This window comes from Dromaius novaehollandiae, chromosome 12 (genome assembly GCF_036370855.1).
Source record: "Dromaius novaehollandiae isolate bDroNov1 chromosome 12, bDroNov1.hap1, whole genome shotgun sequence".
Lineage (NCBI taxonomy): Eukaryota > Metazoa > Chordata > Aves > Casuariiformes > Dromaiidae > Dromaius > Dromaius novaehollandiae.
The window spans coordinates 21,321,837-21,343,640 of NC_088109.1; the positions used below are offsets into that span (position 1 = coordinate 21,321,837).

The 21,804-nt window shown below is 41.4% G+C and overlaps 1 long non-coding RNA gene across 1 annotated transcript; it reads left to right on the forward strand.

Moving 5' to 3' along the window:
- The first annotated feature begins 393 nt into the window (after window positions 1-393).
- On the forward strand, window positions 394-6,575 carry LOC135329712 (uncharacterized). The gene is made up of 2 exons (XR_010391295.1): window positions 394-461; window positions 6,454-6,575. It is a non-coding gene; the product is annotated as an uncharacterized LOC135329712 (long non-coding RNA).
- Window positions 6,576-21,804: the final 15,229 nt, after the last annotated feature.

Below are 21,804 nucleotides of genomic sequence, written 5' to 3' on the forward strand. Positions count from 1 at the left end.
ACGGCCACTGGAAATTACCTAGGGAATGCCTGAGGATCCCAAATCTAAGGTTTTCAATTCAGTCTTCTGGCAGCAAAGATAGAACAACTCTAGTGTATTTCATAAAATGTATTTTGAGTTCTTTGTTTTCCCTCTTTCAACTTGCCACTTCTTCAAATCATCTGTGGTCTTCTGCAGCAAAGATTTTCAATTGACAGAATTTCAACTCATGTTCTTTAGACACTCATTACTTCACAGGTTCTTTGCTTTCATGGGGCCTTGGCATCATGTGGGATATTTCCCACTTTCTTCAGTGGATCCTTACCACTGAAACTAATTTTCTGATGACCTGCAGAAGAAGCCTGTGTAACATGAATGATTATTTCACTGACAATCCTTTTTGCTCCTGACTTTCTGATACTTTGTACAGGGATGTCCAGATGCAAAGAAGTGTCAAAATTCTTCTAGGAAGCAGCTTTTAGGTAAGTTTCCTGTCTGAATCACAATTCTCAATGCAGTCAGTTATTAAACAGCAATTTATTTCCATGACACTTCATAATTTAGGATAGTATTTCATTGGATTTCATTGGGCAGAGCAATAGACATATAGCGTGCCACATCAACATGGTAGCCTGAGAGTGTGGGGAGTTTAATTGTTCTTTAACCTTCAAGGCAGGGAACCTAGAGAAGTATTGAATTAAATTTGTGTACCAAAGCTGTTTTAAAGTACTTAGAAATATTTAGTAAGAGAGGACAGTTGGATATAACCTTGCTGGCAAAACAGATCAAGACTCTTGGTTTGTGAAATTTGTTGAAGTTTAGGTGATAAGCAGCTTGCTGTTATGTGTGTTTTGGGGCATATGCTTTACAGCAGAATACGAGTGCATTTGGTTTCATACCAGAACTTACATGTGCTGATAAAATTGGAGGGTCTGCGGGATTTGGCAGCCACTGAGTTAGTGGTTCTGAGGATCTAAATTATGGAAGTAGATGCCTGGAGTTGCCTAAATCCAATGCCATGGATGCCTTTTGCATCCTTGCCTATCTGTGCTCCCTATGTAACTAGCATCCATTAGATCTCGCTTTCTCCGGGCTAGCAAGGATGCTGGGCTTTATGGCTTCCTTTTCTGTTGACTGGCAAGATGTTACTTTGTCAGGTAACAGACTGCTGTTGCCTCCAACTGCAAAGCTCGCTGCATCTAGAGTATGATGACACATTCTGAGCTGCTTCTTTTATGCATTAGCCTACTTGGAAACAGAGGCTCATGTGCAAATTCCCTCTGTATTTTGTGAAACCTGGAATCGAAGCCAGATCTGAGCTGAACCTCTCCCTTCCAAGAGTGAGTTGAACCAAAATCCCTTGATGCAGGCATCCCCAAATTTTATGGGTGCAAAAGATGTCTTGATCCAAATTTTGCAGTTTGCTCCCATCTCTACTTAAAACATAAAATGTATGTTTTTAGGGAAAAAGGATATAAACATCTTGTTCATGTTTGAGCTGAGAATGTCTTTTTTCTGTAGGCTGTCAACACAACTTCAAATGCATGCAGCCTGTCCAATCTGACAGACAATTTGCATATTTGTGGAATGCTAGCGCCAAGTTACTGTATATATTTGTACATGAAAGCATTAGAAAGTTTGAAGGATTCAAGGTGGAAATGCATCCCCCTCGGCCTCGATTAAAGATCAAGATGGCACATCAATAGATGGCAGACAAATAACTGCTGGTTTGCCATTTGGAATGGCTTACCCCAAAATAATGAAATCCAAACTACTTCCTAGTACATAAATAGCTTAGGGCTTTACCCGTGCTAATTGCCTGAGCGTTGCGTTAGCCATTTGAGAGGGTAAGGTGGGGTCGGGCACGTTCGGTGTGAGCCCTTTGACACCGCGACCCTCTTTTTGCTCGGTGCTAGTAACACGCCCGGCACACGGGATAGCTGGGACACAGCTGGAGCGCTGAGTGCTGCCCAGCATAAATGCATAAATATTCACGTCTAGGTCTGCAGCTTCCACGACCTTTTCTAGGGTCTTGGAAAGTTCATTCAGGTCAACTGGAGGTGCTTGGCCTGTACAGAAGTGGCTTAGTTTTCAATTAGATGGGTGTCAGGAGGAGCAGTGAGTGCTCAGTGGTTTTCCACAGGACATTTGTTTGGCTGCCTGCATCTAGATATATTTTGGAGCCTGGCTTCAAACACACTGATTTGAAAATGGAGGCTTTCAGTCTTAAAAACAAAATATACTAAAGAACTGGTTTGCATGGTTCTACCTAAGGATCCAAACTGCTATTATTTATTTTGCCTTTTCTAAGAACTAACCTCAGGAAGGCATTCTGTGTTGGCCAGTGGATATAATTTAGGAACAGACATTGGCAGCACAGGACAGAGAGAGCGGGAACTAGTCAAATCTTTCCCCCAGCCTTTGATCCAAAATATGAATATTTATTTGATTCAGAAAAGGTTTGGCCAGCCTCTTTGGTGAACGGTTGCATGTCTCCGTGCTTTCTGGCTGGGGGAAATGGAAGTGGCACAGCCTCAGAATACCTGGGAATCAAGAGCTGAAAACTCTCTTGGAAACATCTCATGGTCTAATGAAATTCCCAGGCCAGGATCCAGCCTGAATGGTTGCAGACAAGCAGCCAAACTGAACCACCAAATCTGCAGAGATTCAGCCATCATTTACAATAGATGAGTGGGTTTTTTCAAGGGAGTTTGCAGGAGCCGAACACCCAAATCCCTTTAAATTTCAGTGGGACTTCGGCACCTATCTTTCTTATGTGCCACCGAAAATCCTCATCTCTTTAAATATTTTTAAGACCTTAGGTAACGCTTACATTACAGATAGGTAGCTTCTGTTGCTAAAAGTGTGTAATTTAACACGCCTACACAAAAAGCCCCAGCTTACACCAAAACTCCAGGCCACACAGAGCCCTATGCTGTCAGAAGAAAGGCTTAACGTTAGGTATCCCAGTTTGAAAACTCTAGCCTTAATGCATTCAGAAAGAGTGTGTTGTTGTTTTAAAGCACATTACTCAACCGCTAAGATGCCTTTCTACTGGGAGCAGTGTTACAAAGCCGATCTCTGCTTGGATGCCTGTTCCAGCATGGATCTGACAATTCGCATGTAGGAAAAGCCCTCTCATGCATTCACAGTTTCAGATGACCTCCATATATTTGTTTAAAAAATAATTAGGCTTGCTTAGCTCTTGTTCTGTTGCGTTTGCTTTTTTTCTGTTTTAAAGTAGCTTTTCCTGTAGCACTCCCAGGCCAGTACAATGCTGGCTTTTAAAAGTGATTTGTCTGTTACCAGGCTGTTTTAAACTTTTACTTCCTAAGTCCTTTAGAACCAGCGATACAAGGAAAGTAAAAAATCTCCTGGGGATTGTTTTCATAGTAACAGTGAAAACTTAAAATGTTGCAGCGGCAGCCAAATTATTTTTCTTATAGTAGAAACAATACCAACAACTGGAGTCTATATACAAAACACTTGAAAGCTACCCATAAAAATGACTAACAAATGAGTACTACATTTCTTTTTATCATTTACTCTTTATAAAAAGTGACAGTTTGAAGGCTACTAATTTGGCAAGTTATTTCCTCTCTATAGTCTTGCTAGTTCAGTAATTAAAGTATATATAAAACACAGATACATGCATATCACTATGGTCTAACTTCTTTGTGTGTTTTAGGAGACAGTTCGGTTCCCCACCCACCCACTACTGGAAAATTAAGTAGACATATGAAAAGGTCTGCTATAGGGCAAAGCTCGATTTCAGATATAATTTTCAAGAGCATGCTCATGACTTGCAAGTCCAAGTCCTATTTCCTTTCTGTGATGCTCCTAAATTGTTTAGGATGAGGACTTTCAAAGATATTTAGTTACCTAAAGATATACAGGTGTATTTTCTCCCATGACTAAACAAATGAATTCTCAAGCACAGATGAAATCAAACATTTAAAATATTATTAATTACTAATGCTAATTCTTCAGAAACTTTTAAAGTCATACAGGGCATCCTTAGGTAAGAAATTACTTTTTAAAATCTGTGATTTAAAATGCTGCTGGTTGGCATCTAAGTACCTCAGTCACTCTTGAAAATGGCATTTTTGTTCTTAGGTCACTTTTTAGGTCTGGTTTGAAATCTTAGCTTAGGATTTCATCATACATTTGCTAGCAGTCACCCTTTTTTATACTTACAAGTAGTACAAAAAAGATATTACTCCCTCCCCCCACCTGGAAGTAAATAGCTAAAAATAATACAGGACTTAGTTTAGTCAACATAAAGGTGTGGAAAAAACTCTGCACTTGGCCGTTTGTCCTTTGAATTCAACACGCCAGGTCTTGTCTGTTGGGTGTCCAAATAATGACGGTTTAGCCGTAGATTTGGGGGTTGTCAGGTTCGATAGGAAAAAAATGGTTCATCAGCTGAAAACCTCAAAAGCCCATACTCCAGCCACTAATGATTAACTGCCTACTAATCTACATCAGTCATGGCCATGGTGCACAGGCAAAAGAAGTCCTGGTCCATGAGACTGACATTAAAAGGATAAATTTCCAACACAGAAAAGGTCTTAGTTCTAGGTACATGGCCACCATTGCTGGGAGAAAGTCTGTTGCAGTGTACATAAAACATAGTGGAATAATAGCATCTCATTTGATTATACAAAGTAGTTTTTTCCTTAGAGTTTTAGTTCTCAAAATTCCCAGAATACCCTACACTGAAACTGTTCACTTGAGAAATTAAGTACTGTATACGATAAGACAGTCATGTGAAATTTTTAAGCTGTCATTAAAAACGATTATAATTAGGACAAACTCTATGGAAATGCTTTAAAATTGAGACCCTGGTGAATTAAAAATTAGGGGGTGTATTATGCACGATCATGTTGCAGGGCAGGGATTTGCGCGTGACTCCCGGTAGCACTGCTGCGCTTTCGCCGTACGAAGGGGTGCAAAGACGCCGCAGAAGCTTGACCTGTTTCCCCTTACAAATTTAGACCCCCAGCCGCAGCAAAACACAACTCATCTGAGCAGCACGGGGACCCTTTGAAATCAGCGGCCTTGACGGCAGCGTGCAATTCCCGTAGGCATTGTAGCGATAGTACGTACAAATTAAAGACACCTATTGCCCTAAGACCGAAGTCTTAGGAGTTAGGAGGAGTCTACCCAGTGGCCGCACGGGGCATTGGATCATAGTCAGACGAGGGATAAGCTGCTCGGATTTAGGCTGCGAAGTGTTGCCAGTTCTCTGCTTTAGTTCAAGTCTCAGGCTAGCTGGTGCTTTCCTTCCAGCCCCAGCATCAGAAATTACGGGAGTCTTGGCTTTCATTGGGGAAAAAAAAAAGAAAGAAAAAAAAGAAAGAAAAAAAATCTAGCCCTTGTTCTTATACAAGAAACTTTAATAAATGGACCCTAAAGAATTTTTTAAAAAATCGTGATCTGCATATAGAAATACACAGTTTTTACTAAGGTGGCCTACAGTTTCTGCAAAGATGGTCACTGAGCCCATCTCGTGCTCTCAGTGTCCCAGCCAGTCCTTTCCACACCCTTGGATTTGGCAATATCGCTACCACTAAGGTAAGCTGTTCAGCTGTGAGCTCTAAGTTCATCTGTTATTTGGGGTTTGCTGAGGGTCTACAAATAGCACTCAATAGAAACGTCAATCCTGCTGCTTTTATAAATGAATCCATAATACTTCTATTTAATATATATTAAATGAATGGTCATATTACCACACTACAGCTTATAGCAAGAAAGAAAAAGCCCCCCACACAATTCGTACCTTTCCACAGCATTACTAAATTGTAATTGTACTAACACACTACATTCTTTACAACATATTTTCCCCAGGGCAAAATAAATAAATCTAAATAAAATAGATATGTGTAGAGTCGGTACATCTCCTATTTTATTAATTAGCACCTGAGCAAAATGGTTTTCCTCCCTGTTGCCAAGCCAGAAAGTGCACTGATGAATTTTCAAGCAAAGTAATGAATGCCAGGTTTATTTCTTTATTGGTACCTGTGGATTCTGTTGTATTGCTTGTTAACAGATGCAAGTGGGCAATATAACTATTACATCAGGCAATAATACAGAAACCCAGGCAGTTTCTAAGCAACAGCCCAGCGCTGATTCCTGCCAGCTATTCTCTAGGATTCCCTCAGACACAGTAAGTGAAGAGGAGTTGGACAATATAGTCTAATTTTAAGAAAGGAATTAAGCATGAAACTGGTGATTTTCAAAATCGTATTTTTGCAGATTTCTTACAAAATCAAAAGAGCTAAAATTGAAAACTGTCAAAAACATTTCAGCTCAAGAGCTGCATAAACTTTTCTATTGTTCAGGCAGCTAAACAGACACAGCTATTTTGCTTCATACTTTGCCCAGGCAAATAACAAAAAATAGAGATCATAATAATAGAGCTTCTTTAGTGTGTTGGACTGAAACTGGATTTTGTGTTGTTTCCTTTTGCAGACTCACTCATCAGTTTTCCCTTTAAGTAAAATGTTTTTCATCTGTTTTATATAAATTCCACGGACAGTCAAATTTGGACACTGCTGGAAAAATTCATAATAAAACATTCTGTTTAAGCCAGATAGAGAGAGTGTGTGTGTGTGTATTTGTGTGTGTGTGTGCACACATGCACACATAATTTTGTGTGTACACAAGGTAAAAATATATATTTCAAAGCAATGTCACTCTCAGATGTCACTGGGACATAGTTTCTTAACCTACATTTCACATGTTGCAAATAGGACATCTGCTTTAAATATAAGTGGGGATTCAATGAAGCAGCAAAGCTGGGATCCTTTTCATTATCCATAACTTTCCCTGTAATGGACCAATCCAAACCTTGGACTCTTTCTCAGTATTTGGAGTACGTTGTTTCCACGCTTCGGTTTAGTCCATTATGGAGTTACGTGTAAAGTTCAGATTTGGAGCCAAACTTCTAGGAAGGACAGAGCACTTTTATCTAAGTATGAATAATGTCCTTTTAGAAAACAGTTTCTACTCAGAATAAATAAGAACAGACACAGAAGCACAAGCTTGCAGACACAAATGCACACTTTCACAAGCACAAACACGAACAAACAAGAACAAACTATTGCAAACCAGATGTTCGCCAGGTTTAAATGCTCCATTGGTTTCCATACACCATGTAAGGTTCTGGTCTGCTAAGTGAGCAGAAGTTGCACATAGTAGCTTGCAGTGCTCACTGCTTCGCATTGCCTAGGAGGGCTGGTTGGGAGGCGGTGGTTTTCTTTGCTGGAGAATTTGACTTTTCAGCGAAAAAAAGAGGAAAACTGCAATTTGGGGGTAGAGGTGGGGGGCAAAAAGTGAAGTATTTTGGCCAGTAACTCGAATGCCTCAACAGAGAATTTTGTTTTGGAAATGTCATCAAACTTGATCATGACACCTATAGTTTGCATAGTTTGAGCCTCTGTTTTTTGCCGGGCTGATGTCTCCTCTTGCTTTTCAACAGTGAAGTAAGAGTGTGTAAGATGGAGATATTGAATTTCTGGGAATTGTGGGGTGAATGGCCAAAGAGGGAGAGGCACCCAGGCTATAGCTCCCAACAAGGTACCGCAGCAGTGTCTCTGATCCAGTGGTTCTTCTCACTTTTTCTACCGAGCTGTTCCATTTCCCAGGTGCTAGATATTTTTCACATAAACAATAAAATAGTCTCTTAGAAGCAGACACTTTTTGCCTCCTGAAAAGGGGAAGGGAAATGTGTATTTCAATGAAAACCTTATTTTCTATTAGAAAACAGTTTTGGTGAAACAGAGTCACTCAACCATACAACTCAGTCCGCACAATTTCCGCGTGTTTCCATCCACTCCTCCTTCCCTTCCCCTCCCCAGCTCTGAACCAGTCTCTGTCTGGCTGATATATGTTGACATGAGAATTAAATCGCTAAGAAGTATGAATGCTTTAGCTTTAGCAGAAAGCCAGGTTACTATTCCTAGCATGGAAAGTTAAATGAAATCATGCTGTGAGTGAATTCCTATTGATTTCTTCGGGATTGATCAGAAACATTTGTCAAACTTTTGTTTTCTTTCTGTCCTACATCTTCTTTAGACACATAGTTAAACATACTAAGGAACGTTTACATTTTAAAAATGTGTTCTAAGGTCTTTATATAAACATACATGTAATAAAAGTGACTGGTGATTTATATTATCTATATACATTCAGATACTCTATTTTCTAAGCCAAGGTTTTAAAAAATAGGTGCCTAAATTCAGACACCTAAGTCTATGTTTACACTCTTTGGTTGCTTGATTTTCAAACATGCTAATACCCAGAAACTCTTTTCCCTGTTAACTTTTTTGGACAAAAATTACATTGTGCTGGTTTTCATCTATTAGAATCAGAAAGGAAAAACGAAAGACAGTTATAAACGTGCAGAAGATGTGCAGGCAAAAATAAGAAAACTATAAATTCACAATGTTTTCGTACATTTAATAGGAGAAAATGATTCGGATTGAGGTAAGACACATGAGCACAATCCAGCAGATTTATGCCTGCTAACTGTTAGCTCTGAATTTGACCTAAAGCCCTGCTCCGAAGCATTTGTCGTTTCTTCTTTAGGTTCATAGCGAGGCCTCCAATTTCAAAAATGCGTGCACGCTTGTGCACCTAATGTATATGCATATTCATCGTGACTGCCTATGTAAATGGAGCATCCGTGCCAACAATTTTGCTGCTAACAGGCTTCTTGCATGTGCAAGTCTCTGAGGGTTGTATGCCATGGGGGTAATTGCGCATGTAAATCCAGCGGGCAGTCATACGCACGGCTATAACGTCTACAGCTGCAGGAACGCTTTTTTTAAAAAAGATCAGCTAGTAATTATAAATGAGAAGAATGATACAATTTTGGACACCTGGACCTTGAAATAATAATAATAATACAAAGCTCCCAAAACCGGTTATGGATCTTGAAATGACGTGGTTCAGCTTTCAAAACCTGCCCTTGCATCCCCCTCATAAACACAGGTCACTCTTAAATTTAGGCACTGTTAGATTTGTATTTTTAATTACACACAAATCATTTTTGAAGCAATAAACATAAACTGATGCTGTTCCAAAATCTGAAGGGAGAAAGCTAATATAAAAGAAACACAACTAGGAAGAAATAAATAATATATAACAAGAAAAAGTTACTGGAGCAGCTGTGTAAATAATATGAACAATGTTAAAGAATAAAAGGAAACTGCCGGAGCCACCTGGGATGAGGAGGGAGTGTAAAATCACTAATTGCTGTAAGTAGGTCTTGCTTGGTGGTTGTGCCTGGATTTTCTGCAAACTCCAGGTCTCCCTTAGAAGGCATTTCTTGAAAGACACAGGAAGAAGAGATGAGGAAGAAGAAATGAGGTTATCCCATAAAATAATCTACTACTATTTGGTAAGGATACAGGAATAGAAGGGGAAACAATGGCTTACTATTGCCAAGACTAGAAGCTGTATGTAGTAAGTAATTAACTGAAGGTTTATTTTGTTCATTAGTGCAGAGTAAATTTTGAATTGCGTTGAAGTCGTCAGCACAAAGCTTTCACGGTTTGGTAGCAAGCTTTGCCAAATTGCACTGCTTGTCAATAAAAGTGTCCTGAACCTTGAACGCTGAGCCACGGTTTTGCACCAGAAGCTCCAGACTGGAAGCCAGCAAGGTAAGAGAGGTATAACCTAAAGTCTTGGGAGCAGGGGATTTGTGATTTTGGACCTGGTGATTGACTTTGCCACTCTTTATCTGAATTTTGTAACAGATTTTTCGAGGCCTTGAACACTCAGTAGATCCCAGTAATGGGCATATTTCTGTTGTATGTTCTGTTAGAAGTTACGTGTAGTAAGCCAGTGGTATATAATACCTTGTTTTAGTCTACCTAGAGGTCTGATACTCGGAGGCATAAGAAGTATGTAAATTACATTTCTCAGCCTTTACTAAAAGACAATGTGCTAGGAAAAAAATATTAGAAGAAATTATTAAATCCTAATGATTATTATTTGTCAAGTGTAATCCTTAAATTGCAAATGAGTGCAACACTTGCCAAAGGAGCCCGGGAGACTCGCTCTAGCCAGGAGCCCCATATTTCTCTGCCGAACCAATGCAACGCTGAGGCCATGCTGTTTTGCAGACATCAGCGCACTTTGATCATCACAGAGAACAGAGCTACCTCTAGGGCTCAGGAATCTCCACACTGATTTACTGTGGCATTTGAGATATTACTCCATACAAGAGAGGGGATTTTAGTGATGCTGATACCTGTCCGCAGTGTGAGCTGAATTAAGACCACAGCAACTCATTTTCCATTAGTGCGGGAGCAGTTACTTTACTGGGAAGGATCCAAGTTGCATGTGGACGGGGCGTGAAAGGTGTCGAAAGGCTGGATAACTCAGTAACAGCCCTGTAGCAATTGCATCGCCTACCTGCCCTTTGAGGAACAGGGCTTTGCAGTAGGAAACCACCTCCCAGCCCTGGCCCCAATCCTGCAACAAGACACTTGTCTTCGGCTCATCCCAGCACCCTCTCAACACAGTATAGCTGCACTGACATTTACTCGAGCTGACGTATTGCCATAGTCCCCACAGACGAAAGCAGAGATAGGGCTCTGTTGTTATCTTGACAATGCAATATAACCTACATGAACTTATATTGAAATTGTTTTGCTGTCCTGATGCAGTGGTGATTATTGCTGTTACATGCTAAGCACCATGAGCCACTGTCTGGCTAAAAGCTGTACGAGATCAGAGTTACTAGCCCATGGGTCTGACTTAAACTGGCAACGAGCCAGCACTCTGCTGTAGATCTGCTGGAAGGCAGAAAAGAAACCTGGTGAAGAACAGTATGAAAAGACTCCCATTGTGGCAATATGCTGAGTAGAAAGTCACTGTTGAATACATATGGGCCAGATCCAAAATCTGTTTAACTGGGTGGGAATTTTTGCATTGACTATGATGGGCTTTGCTGCAACCCATGGGCTCTGACTTTCTGTATCCAGTGCAGTTAGTGCAGTCACTGTTGTGCAAGATAGATAGGTGTGAAATCACCTGCAAGTGCACTAGAACTTCTTTGTGCAGGTGGCATTAACTAATCAACGTGCAAGGCAAAGAGACCATATCTAGTACGTCTGCTAGATACTTTGGAGTCCAGAACACTTGCAAAGTGTGAGTATGGAAACTCTGAGTATAAATAGCTAAAAAGGGAAGTAACACCACTTGCAGAAAATTTTCAGGCCATTCAAACCAAGGGGACTGTAGCCATTGATGTCAGCGGGACAAATACTGACATGACATTGAGCACATGAGCTTTGTGTGATTCATGAAGTTCTAGGAGTGAGGCAAAGCTTGCTAATTGCCTGTTTTCCAGGGGATTCATCATTCTCAGCATAACATCCCATCCACTGACATAACTGTTGTCCTCATCCTTGTATCTTCCCTTTGCTGTCATATTTTTGCATAAAGGCAGTTGTAAAATCACTGTGCCATCTGTAACTCTCATTCAGCATTCAGGAGGGCTCATACTGGGAGAAGGCAAGTGTTCAACAATCAGTACCTATGAACTGAATGCTCCCTGTATAAATATTTTGTCCATTACGGAACATCTGAAGCCAGCCTGGTTCCTATTCCCTTTCCTCTGTGCTGCGGTTGCAAAGTGACAGAAATTGAGAAGTTGGTCTAAAGGGCCAGCTGGAAAATCTCCTTGCAGAGCAATTCCTCCAGAAGGCCTAACTGCAGCGGCCAATTCTGCATCTCCCTTACCTAGATTCTCTCGAGCATATGCATCAATGCAGCAAAGCACAGAAGTTGCTGCTTAAATCTTACTGAATTCAAGTTAAGAACGTGCTTAATAGTAAGGCTTTCCCTACCTGAGTTCCTGAACATGGATCGTGGAGAGACAAGTGCCATGGGGAGAGGAAAGCCAATGCAAACTGTGATCCAGCAGGGCTGAACCTTTAGAGGGTTCCTAGGAGGAAAGGCCAGCCAGCCCAAATCAAAGCAGACTTGCAGGCCCCAGCCGACCCCACTGGGTGCTCCAACAAGTATTCAGCAGTGGTCATGTTCTCTTTGACCTTTGGGCAATATTATGAACCCAGCGTCTGACACACCTTGATGAGCTCTCAAAGCTTTTGGGATGCCTTTTCAGTTTTCCCTCCCTTTTATCCTGGTCAGTAGGACTTGGGAGAATGCTTTTTCCTACTCTTGCATGATTGATTGACTGCAAGCCATATCCTTCCCCAAATTTCATCAGGGTTTTCTCTGGTTAGTAGATACTTTATTGCCCTTGCTATATGACTGAGTTGATTTGCAGCCTTAAGTTTTAGAACATATTGCTGTAGTAGCTGGGTGACTGTGTGTGTGTACAAAAACAAGTGAAAAAGTAATTATATTCCTAACTGAAATCTGTCTAAATATATGCATACAATATTTTAGATAGACAGCGTGAGAGTATAAGTAAATGCCTATTCAATAGGGCAATGGTGGTCTTATAATTTAATTACGGTCTGAGTTTTCTGGTGTTCTAAATTGCTATCCGGCCCTGTAGTAAGAAGACCTAGAAGACTCACAGGAAGATAAAGCACCTCCATGTAGCTTTTACCTGCTAATAGCATTTCTATCATTGCAAGATCTGGCAAGAGAGTCAAACACCACATTTTCCCAAAGGTATGTAAAGCATGCAGAGCTGACGGAAAGATTAACAAGTTTTCTGTGGAAGGGGTGTACATCTGCAAGGGTGAGGAGAGCCTTCACTGATGTGCCACTTGTAAATGCATATGAACTCTGTAATAGGTACGGTGCTTTTGCTCAACAGCTGCAATCTTTTCATTGTACCTCTTTTGTTGAATTCAGATAAAAGCACTTCATCGTCAACAAATCTAATATCTGTTTTTGTCCCACTTGAAAGGGTCAAATGAAATTTCCCACCAGAGAACAAAAAAAATGAAGCTGCCTAGTGAGCTTGGATGGCAACGTGCCAAGAGAAAGGGGAGGAGAGGTAGTGTCTCCAGTGCCTCGGCGGGGCAATAATGTCAAGAAGCACAGAAAGTGCTATCCAAGCATGTGCACAGTCGCACAGCAAGAGAGGCAGGGAGAGCAAGGCAGGGATAGCGAGGAGGGAGAGTGAGGCAGCCAGACATGAGCTGCCGCTCCCTCCCGAACTGCTGAGGGCGGTTCCCCTCCTCAGAGATCCCCATTCAAGTTATTGGATCAAGCTATTTTGGGTTGGGTGGTGAGGCCTTTCCTCCTGCAGATTGTAGCCCAGCTCGCTCAGGACACGGCCTTTGTGCAGTGCTTTACGATATCCTCCTAGATCCCAAGCCATGAAACAAAAACCCATGAAGAGGACATGGGTTTTACATCTTTCAGGGCTAAAAGTGTTAGATAGCTGTAAGTTCATTCTTGCATTATTTGCACAGGCCATAGTGTAATAACACCTAGTGAACTGCCTTGCTGGAAACTCAAGGAAAGCACGTGGCGTGCTGACGGCCGGGGCTGGGAAGTTAAGGCATAAAGGAAGAGGCCCCATAACGAAATAACATGGAATAGCCCATCACTAACACCCTCATCCCACATCAGCGGTAGGATTGAGTTATGAGAATGAAAGGGACCTTGGCTGCGAATGACTTAGGGCAGCATAAATATGTATTATGAATTTTTGGCTCAGACATAATTAAATGCCATTTGTCAGATCTATGCTTGTTTTTCATCTCATTTGGGTTTTGCAGAATGAATTAACTAACAAACGCTCCTCTGATTCTACCATAACAAATCATTTCTCAGAATGGTTGCCTCCGAGCAGCGGAGAAAAAGTGACTGGAGGAAGTGACCTTCCACTGCGAAGTTGTCACGTTCCAGCAGATCCCTGAGTGGCAATGACAGGCTGGGTAATGGGGAGCCCATAGTGGCGTTGCAGTCTTCTTGATAACTTGTTAATTTATTTAGTGCAGTGGTGCAGAGGAGACAATCTGGAGTAAGGGGTGGGGTGGGCTGAGCCTCAAGGTTTAAACGTGCAAATACTATGGTTTTTGAAAAAAAAAACTTTCTTCTTCGTTGTCACCTAAAGTTCTTGGTGACAGGTGCCACTGGCAAATGAATAGACAAGCATTTGCACCAGTGCAACTTTCATTAAAAAAATATAGCACATGTGTAATCAGCATGTAAACAATGTGGGTAATATAGCAATAAATGTTCTTCTACTGATCATGCAAAAGTAAACTTAAGGCACATCAAGAGTCATAGGACTAGGGACAAATGGCCTATTTGCCTTCAGTTGATAAAAGAGAGAAAGAGGTAAAGACGGCAGGTGAAATTACCCTTGCATCGAAGTTTAACAGTTTTTCTTTTATCTTGGAGAGTTATCTCACTTCGTTTCAAGACATTAAAGCAAAGGTCCTTTTTATCCTTAGCAAATTTTTATAGTAAATGGATGGATTTATTAGCTATGACTTAGCTATAGTTTCAGAAGTGTTTAGAAGTGTTCAGGAATTTGTGGGTGACGCTAACTTTAAAGGCTCTGACTTCTTCAAGTACCAAATTCTTTTCGGAAACCAGATCCATCGGTAACGGCACAAAATCGATGCTCAAATATGAAAACACTCGTTTTTTGTTTGGTCAGTCTCACCTGTTGTCCCTAGCAGAAGGCCTCCTACAGCTGTATTCTTCATATTGCATAGTGCAATGACTTATGAAAGTTGTTTGTCATTCAATGTTCATGAAAATATGCAATGAACACTCTAAAAGAGCTGGAAAGTAACATGCAGTCTAACAAATAAACTTGATAATATTTGTCCTTCTGTACAGTTCTGTAGATTTTATCCTTAAAATAACTTAAAGAAGATGGAATAGAAAGTATTTAACAAATAATCTACTGTCATTTGAAAAACAAAACCAGATGGTGATGTTAATCTATCCAGTGACTTAAACATAATTCCATGTGTCTGCAGGAAAACAATAGCCCCCACACAGCACAATCCAGCAAACCTTGAGTAAAATACACTAAGGAGTTCTCTTATGAATGAGAAGAAAGAAAAAGGGCTGTGTGGCCAATTATCTACGTAAGTGTTAGATGCAAGTACATCAGACGTGGAGCATGGATATTGAACATGAACACTGCCAATATCACGGCAGGGTGGGAAGGAAAAATCTATTTTCTTCTTCCCCAGATGGGAAAGCAGTGCTCCAGGCTATCCGCAGCCACCACCTTGAGCCCCGAGCTGCAACCACACTATTCACGTTTACTCTTTCACAGGTGTTCAAGGAATTTGTTTAGCCGTGCGTCTTCCTTTTGCTGGTTGCGGGACCTGCTCCCATTGCTGCCACTGAGCTGAGTCCCACAACTTCTGGAGGGTTTGAAGCAAACACTGGACACCTCTCCTCTCGACCTCAGCACATGAACGTGCGCTAGGAACTTCCCCTGAACGTTTATTATCCCTGGTGCCATAGTCAACAGTTGGCTGGGTAACTGAGCAAATTTACTTGAACTCTTTATTTCCCAGGTCTTATTTTTCTAAGGAAGGCAATAAATCAATGACAGGAAAAGTACTCACCAGGCAGAAATTGGGTAGCTCCATGACTTAATCAGCACTGATTAATGCCAGTCGGGAATCTATCTCTGCATTTCTTTGGAATATATTTTGGAAAGTCTAGTAGCTCCTAGCAGAGCTTTGCATGAAAAATTAAATTACTTTCATAACCCTGTCTCTCCTGAGCTAGTAAGTTCCTCGTGGCTCACGCCATCTCCGCAGTAGGTGTGTACAGCCACTGGCCTAACGGTGGTCAGTGCTCCCTGGAGACCTTTAGTCACGACATCAGTGCAAGGATGATTGCTGGACATCGCAGTGCCAGGACTGGTTCACCGGCAGAGGAAAAGCACTGACAGCAGCGGCCAACTAATATGCTTCTCTTCCTCTCTAGCAAACTGAAAATACCAAACATACGTCAGAGAAGACTAGCCAGAGATACGGGCTGGAGGATAAAGCTGAGTCAGAAACAAGCCTTATTCTGCAAGGATGGAAGAGCAGCAGTGATTATATAAGAAGGTCAAGCCTGGCCAGTGAACCTCCCCGTCGAGAAACCCCCCAGACGCATAAACAATACAGACATCTGGCGAAATCCCGGCTTCACTGCAATCAGAGAGGTTTTGGCACCGACTTGAACACTGCCAGGATTTCCCCTGTAATTAGCAGCGCGCAGCCCATGTCTGGGGAGGATGTTCCCTCCGGAAGGCTGCTCGCACCGAGCTGGGAACGGAGCTTACCTGTTCCTCCTTGCACTTACAGTTGCGTTTGTCTCTTTGTCTCTTTTAACAGTGTTAGTTTAAGGTTACTCCCAATTAGCTAAGCCTGTGTCCTTTAGGTAGTCTCCATGAAGCAAAGAATAAAGCCTAGATAGGCTCTGGCCCCTTGAGTATGAGAAAAATGCTAACTTAAGAAATTTTAGATGCCGCCCACAGCCCTAACTCCCGTCTGGCTTGTTTGCCACCAAGATCTCCTCAGGGGCTGCCGAATGGTCCATAGGCACGACCATTAGTGTGCACCGAGGGGGACTGGGCTCAGCCACAAGAAGTGATGCAGGGCCGGTAGCCTGATGTGTGGCCAAGGCAGCGTAAACCTCTGGGCGTGCAGGTTGTTTTGCACGCCCTTCTTTTTTGCACGAGTGGGGCGTACGCATGTTAGCCAGGGAGATGGAAGCGTTTGACGACATACAGGCTCAGATGGGTAAGTCTGTCAACACTAAGGCATATTTTAGTTTCTGTACTGATCCAGCCACACACACACAAAATACCTCCACAATAGGGTTTTTCTTTTTTTAAAAAAAAAGAAACTGTGTTGTTAAAGACCTTAGCTACCTGTATTTGAAGATCTTTGTCTGAAAAGATGAAAAACATACATTTTCATTTCATTTCAGATTAGCATGGTAAACAGCTAGATCTGTTCTTTCAAGTGGAGCATTCAGCTCCATTTGTTAGCTTTGTTGCTGATTTTTCACCTCTCTTTTATTTACTTAACATAGTTTGACAAGAAATTCTCAGTGAGATAATGTATCTACATAAAAGACTGGCTTGGGGAACAAGTCCAGAGGTTTCAATGGGACCGAATCAATTATTTACGTCTTTGCCATTTTTGCCTGCCTCCATTCCACAAAAAGCACTCAGAAGAGCTGCCCAACCAGCTAAACATTTTTGGTAGAAAAGTACATTTTATTTTTAGAAGAAATTACAGTGTAAACCAGGATTTCACCCACTTGGGAAAAAAAACATATATATCAAATCGCAAGTGATGAAAACTATCACTCTGTAGAACAACCCCCTCTCCACAGCCAGGATGGTCTCTGCTGCAAGGCGCTCCCAGTATAAAGCAAATCAGCAGCTGTTCCTGCTGCTTTTCACCACATAAAATCAGACAAACTGACAAACAAGTCAGCTTGATTTCTTCTAAGCAGCTCAGCAGAAGTGAACCTTAAACAGTGACCAGTCGGTGCAAGGGGGTTTTGGAGGCCGAGCTAAGGCAGGTGATGGAGGACACCTGCCTTCCTCAATAAACATCAGAGAGAAAAATGACCTACCTGGCCTGGATGGCTCAAATACGTAAGACAGAGCAGTTTCGCCTGTAGCCCATTCCAGCTCATGTTAGCTCTAACACCCTGAGGAGACCCAAGTCAAGGGAGTTTGTCATCGTTCAGCAAGGTGTCTGGGACCACCCCTAGCTTTAAGGAGGGCTCCCACACCAAAGAGCAGGTAGCCGCACGGTCACACTGCAGGTACAGCAGCACGGCTCCAGTGTCTGTAGCAGTCACTGTAAGTGATGATGGAAAATAATGATGGAAAGTAAAAATTTTACAGCCTGAGGGCACTTTGTCAGTGAGGTCAATGAGAAAGGATAAAGAATGTGAAGAAGGGCAGGAAAAAAGTTAATAAGGGTAGAAAAATGAGAGAGAATGAGCAGTGAATGAAAAAAACAGATAGAGAAACCGCAGTGTACTAAAAACTAACCTAAGGAAAAAGCCAGGCCCTGATGTAGAGAGACTCGGTGAAATCTCCCACACACTTTGATAGTGGAGGATCAGGTCCTTAGGAAAAGAGGGAAGGCTGGATATAATGGAAAGAAGGAAAGTACTGCGAAGCAAAGGAAAATAAGTGAGCAGTGCAGTACAAAAATAACATTTCAGTAGCTACTAGGCAATACTGTCACCTCTGCACACATCCGAGGACTTACATGACTCACTACACTAGCTGAGGATCTGCTCCATTAATAATAAGAAAGAGGAATCTAAACTATGCTTTCTTCAATGTGTTCTACACAATTTTAGGGAGTGTTATCAAAGGCTCCAGTTCTGGCCAAAGTTCTGGCATCACAACCTGTGGTCAGGCCCTGGACAGAAAGATGAGAGCTATCTTTGGGTATCCCCACCACCAAAACACGGATCAATCAGAAGTTCCTCAAAAGGAAATACTCTACAGGGAACAGCTGAAGATGCATTGAGAGGAAATAATCCGCATTCAGGACACCCTGTTATTAGAAGAATCAGAGAATTATCAGAGCTAAGATATGTCAGGGGGCAACCTCATTGACACAGGACTGGAGAACTGCTGTAAAAGTAGGAAAACTAGGTCAGTGCTTTTTGAAAAGAGGCAAGCTAAGGGTGGACATCATTATTTTATATACCATTCTGAGGGGAATAGCTAGGAGAGATGTCAGAAAACTAGTATCAAATACAAGAGCAAATGAAAAGGTTCTAAGAAGAGGAAATGAACAGAAAGTAAAGGCAGCCCAGGCCCAAGAGACAGAAACATTTCTATACATGCTAAGTACTTAATATAAGGACTGGTTTACAGAAAGGGCTAGTAGGAGCAACCAGTAAGGATGTGGGAAAGGAAAAGCTTTGTGGGGTACAGCTACCACCTGAGAGCAGACAAATCTGTCTCTTGATCTTAGTCTGTCCCTAGAATTGTCCCAGCTGCGATCTCAAAATTACTTTGAGATTCACATAGAGTATATCCCTGTGCAAGAGCAATAGATTAAAGTAACAATTCAGTTTATCGCTTGAAGATAGATCTCAGAAGAACATTTGCCTTATAATTCTATTAATATAAATGTAATTACAAGGGCTAATTCTAATGAGAATGTTAACTTATAAGGCTTGGTGGAGGTAGCAGCCTATAGTGAAACAGATGATGCTGGAATCCCTGATCCTTACGTTTGATCAATAGTTCAGTGTTAATAGACTTTATTTATGAGTTGGAGCATATGGTTTGATAATGAGCCTAATGACTCAGTCGCACGTCTATAGCCCACATTTCCACGCATTCTCTAAGAACTAGAATATTTGCATGTTACAGTTGTCTCTAAAGAAAAAGGAAGAACCTCTCTGTGGTGTTGAAACAGATGAGAATACTCTTTATTTCCAAGAAGCAAAATGCAAACTATCGTGCAAGTACAAGCATGACTTCCAGAACATACTGCTTTAAACACAGATCATACCAATACTCTTTGTTCTAAATATCTAAGATGTAAACTAGTCACTAGGAAAAAAGAAGTAGATTGATGTAATAGCCTGGAGCAAAGGGAATTTGAAGACAGAAAAGAATCAGTGGACTGTGTAGTCTTGGGTTCTTCTAGTGCATTTTCTCATATCCTCTGCAATCTAAAGGCAGAACTTTATCTGGTGGAAATAAGCATAGCATTATTGAAGTTGATGGAGCCAAGCCAATTTATACCAGCTATGGATTTGGCTCAAAATACATATTTAAATACATATAAAGAAGAAAGGGGCAGGGGGAAGTAGTATAAACATAATACACCCAACAGTCCCATTGAACACAATCAAATTCTGCGATCCTGTAAGAAGTGTGATATCAGCTCTGTTCCTTAGGAATTTGCTTTGTTTAAGAGTGATAAAATCTTTCTACTGTATTACCTCCTCCAAGAAATTCCACAAACTTTCCTCCTTTATAGTCCAATGGTTAACAAGAGAGGTCACAATGTGGGGAGGAAAAAGTATGAGTGTGCCGCAGTTCTGTCCCAGTCCGTTCTGTTCAGCAACAGCAAGAAACGTGGTCCAGCTCATAAATATCCATGGCGACAGGATGCTTAGAAATGTGGAGTTCAACAGCAAATTCAATATGCATGTTTTGAAAACATTCACAGTATCATGCAATCAAGGGTCTTTTTGAAATGTCAGACTAGGATACTGAGATGAACCGGCCCATCTCCACCACTGTTATAGCAAATGATAGATTTTTGTTGACATGGAAGCAAAAATTTGTCATGACACTGGGAAAGAGCGAGGCTCATAGAAGTGAATGATACTGATCAAAGCAGATGAGAGTCAGGAATGTTTATACAGGAGAAGCGAACTCACACACATACCTCGGTCTCAAGCCACCAGACTTAATATGCTGTCTATAAAAATTTGTTGGAGCACCTGTCATAGCACGTACAAGAAAAGCGTTTGTTAGGTCAGTCTTACACAAGATGAGTGAGGTGTAGTAGGGGGTGGAAGCAAGTCTAGCTGTCTGGAAGAGGATGCACAGCAGTGTCAGATGTTTGCCCTATCTTCTACTGGGCACCAAAAAGCAGAGGCTATGGGATGTCATGGACCTTTGGTTTACCCCAGTATTGCCATTTCTCCAGGTCTTAATAATGCTTGCATGCCTGGCATTCGTCAACACTTCTCCTCCTGCAGTACTCTGGTAGGAAGGGGCGTGCAATGTCTGTGTTTTACAGATCATCTTCTGCAGAGATGAAAGGTGAAAATAGGTTTCCTGAGGCCAGACCTAGTGCTCTGGCCACTGGAAGGAGATAGCGCTCGGGGCTGTCACCGCCCCGTTATCGCCTCGTCGATCAGAGATCAAGTGGCCACGTCCTGGCAAAAGCAGCAGTCCCAAGGCTGGTACCGTTATGCTAATACTCTGCTGCACTTTTGGTAGCATATATTATAGTGGCATCAGGAATATTTAAGATAGATACTGTACTGCAGAAAATATGATGGGCAGTGACTCTTATTCCTCCCGCTAGGTACTTAAAACAACATGCCATTATCATAGCAGCTGAGCACTCTGTGGGGAGATCATTCATATCTCATTCCTATACAGACTAGCACAAAAGATTACTTGTATTATTGTGTGTGTCCTTAAGCAGTCGGCTAGCAGTGGATTTGTATTTCGGGCATTCCCAAATGTCACTGTTATTGTCCATGCCACTGTTGTCTGCATTAACCTGAACTTTGAAAGCTCGCTGCCTATCAGATAGCTCCCGCCCAAGCCCATGGTCTTAATGAGTAAATGAAGTTACTGTTACTTCAGTTTGTTCTAAATGTTGAACCCAGCATGGGAGCTAACCCGGAACAGTCATCTTGAGAATATTGCGGTGGAAAGTAGAGCGTAGGATTTAACATTGGAAATTAGAAGTTGATCCTACTTCTTATACAAAATTGAGATTGACAAAATTGAGGTTTATCTACATAAACCTTTAAACAAAGATGTGGCTCTGAATCAAAATTAGGGAACTGGAGAAATGAAGTTGAGGATTTTGTTCTTTTAAAGGAAACTTGCTCAGCAAGCGAGTCAGAGGGAAGCACTGTACTGCATAGCTGCCACAGGGAAGATCTAAGCAGAGACTTTAATGGCGGCAGTTCCCCTGGTGTGGTTTTCCTAGAGGTCAATTTTGTATAAATCAGGATTGTTTAAAAATGTCAATTATTGATTAATTAAATTTAAGCATTAGTCATCTTAGTTTTAAAGAAGCTTTACACCAAATTGGCATGAATGACCAAATGAAAAACAAACAAGTCATTTAAATAAGTGCTGTTCAAATTGGATCTAATGCTAGG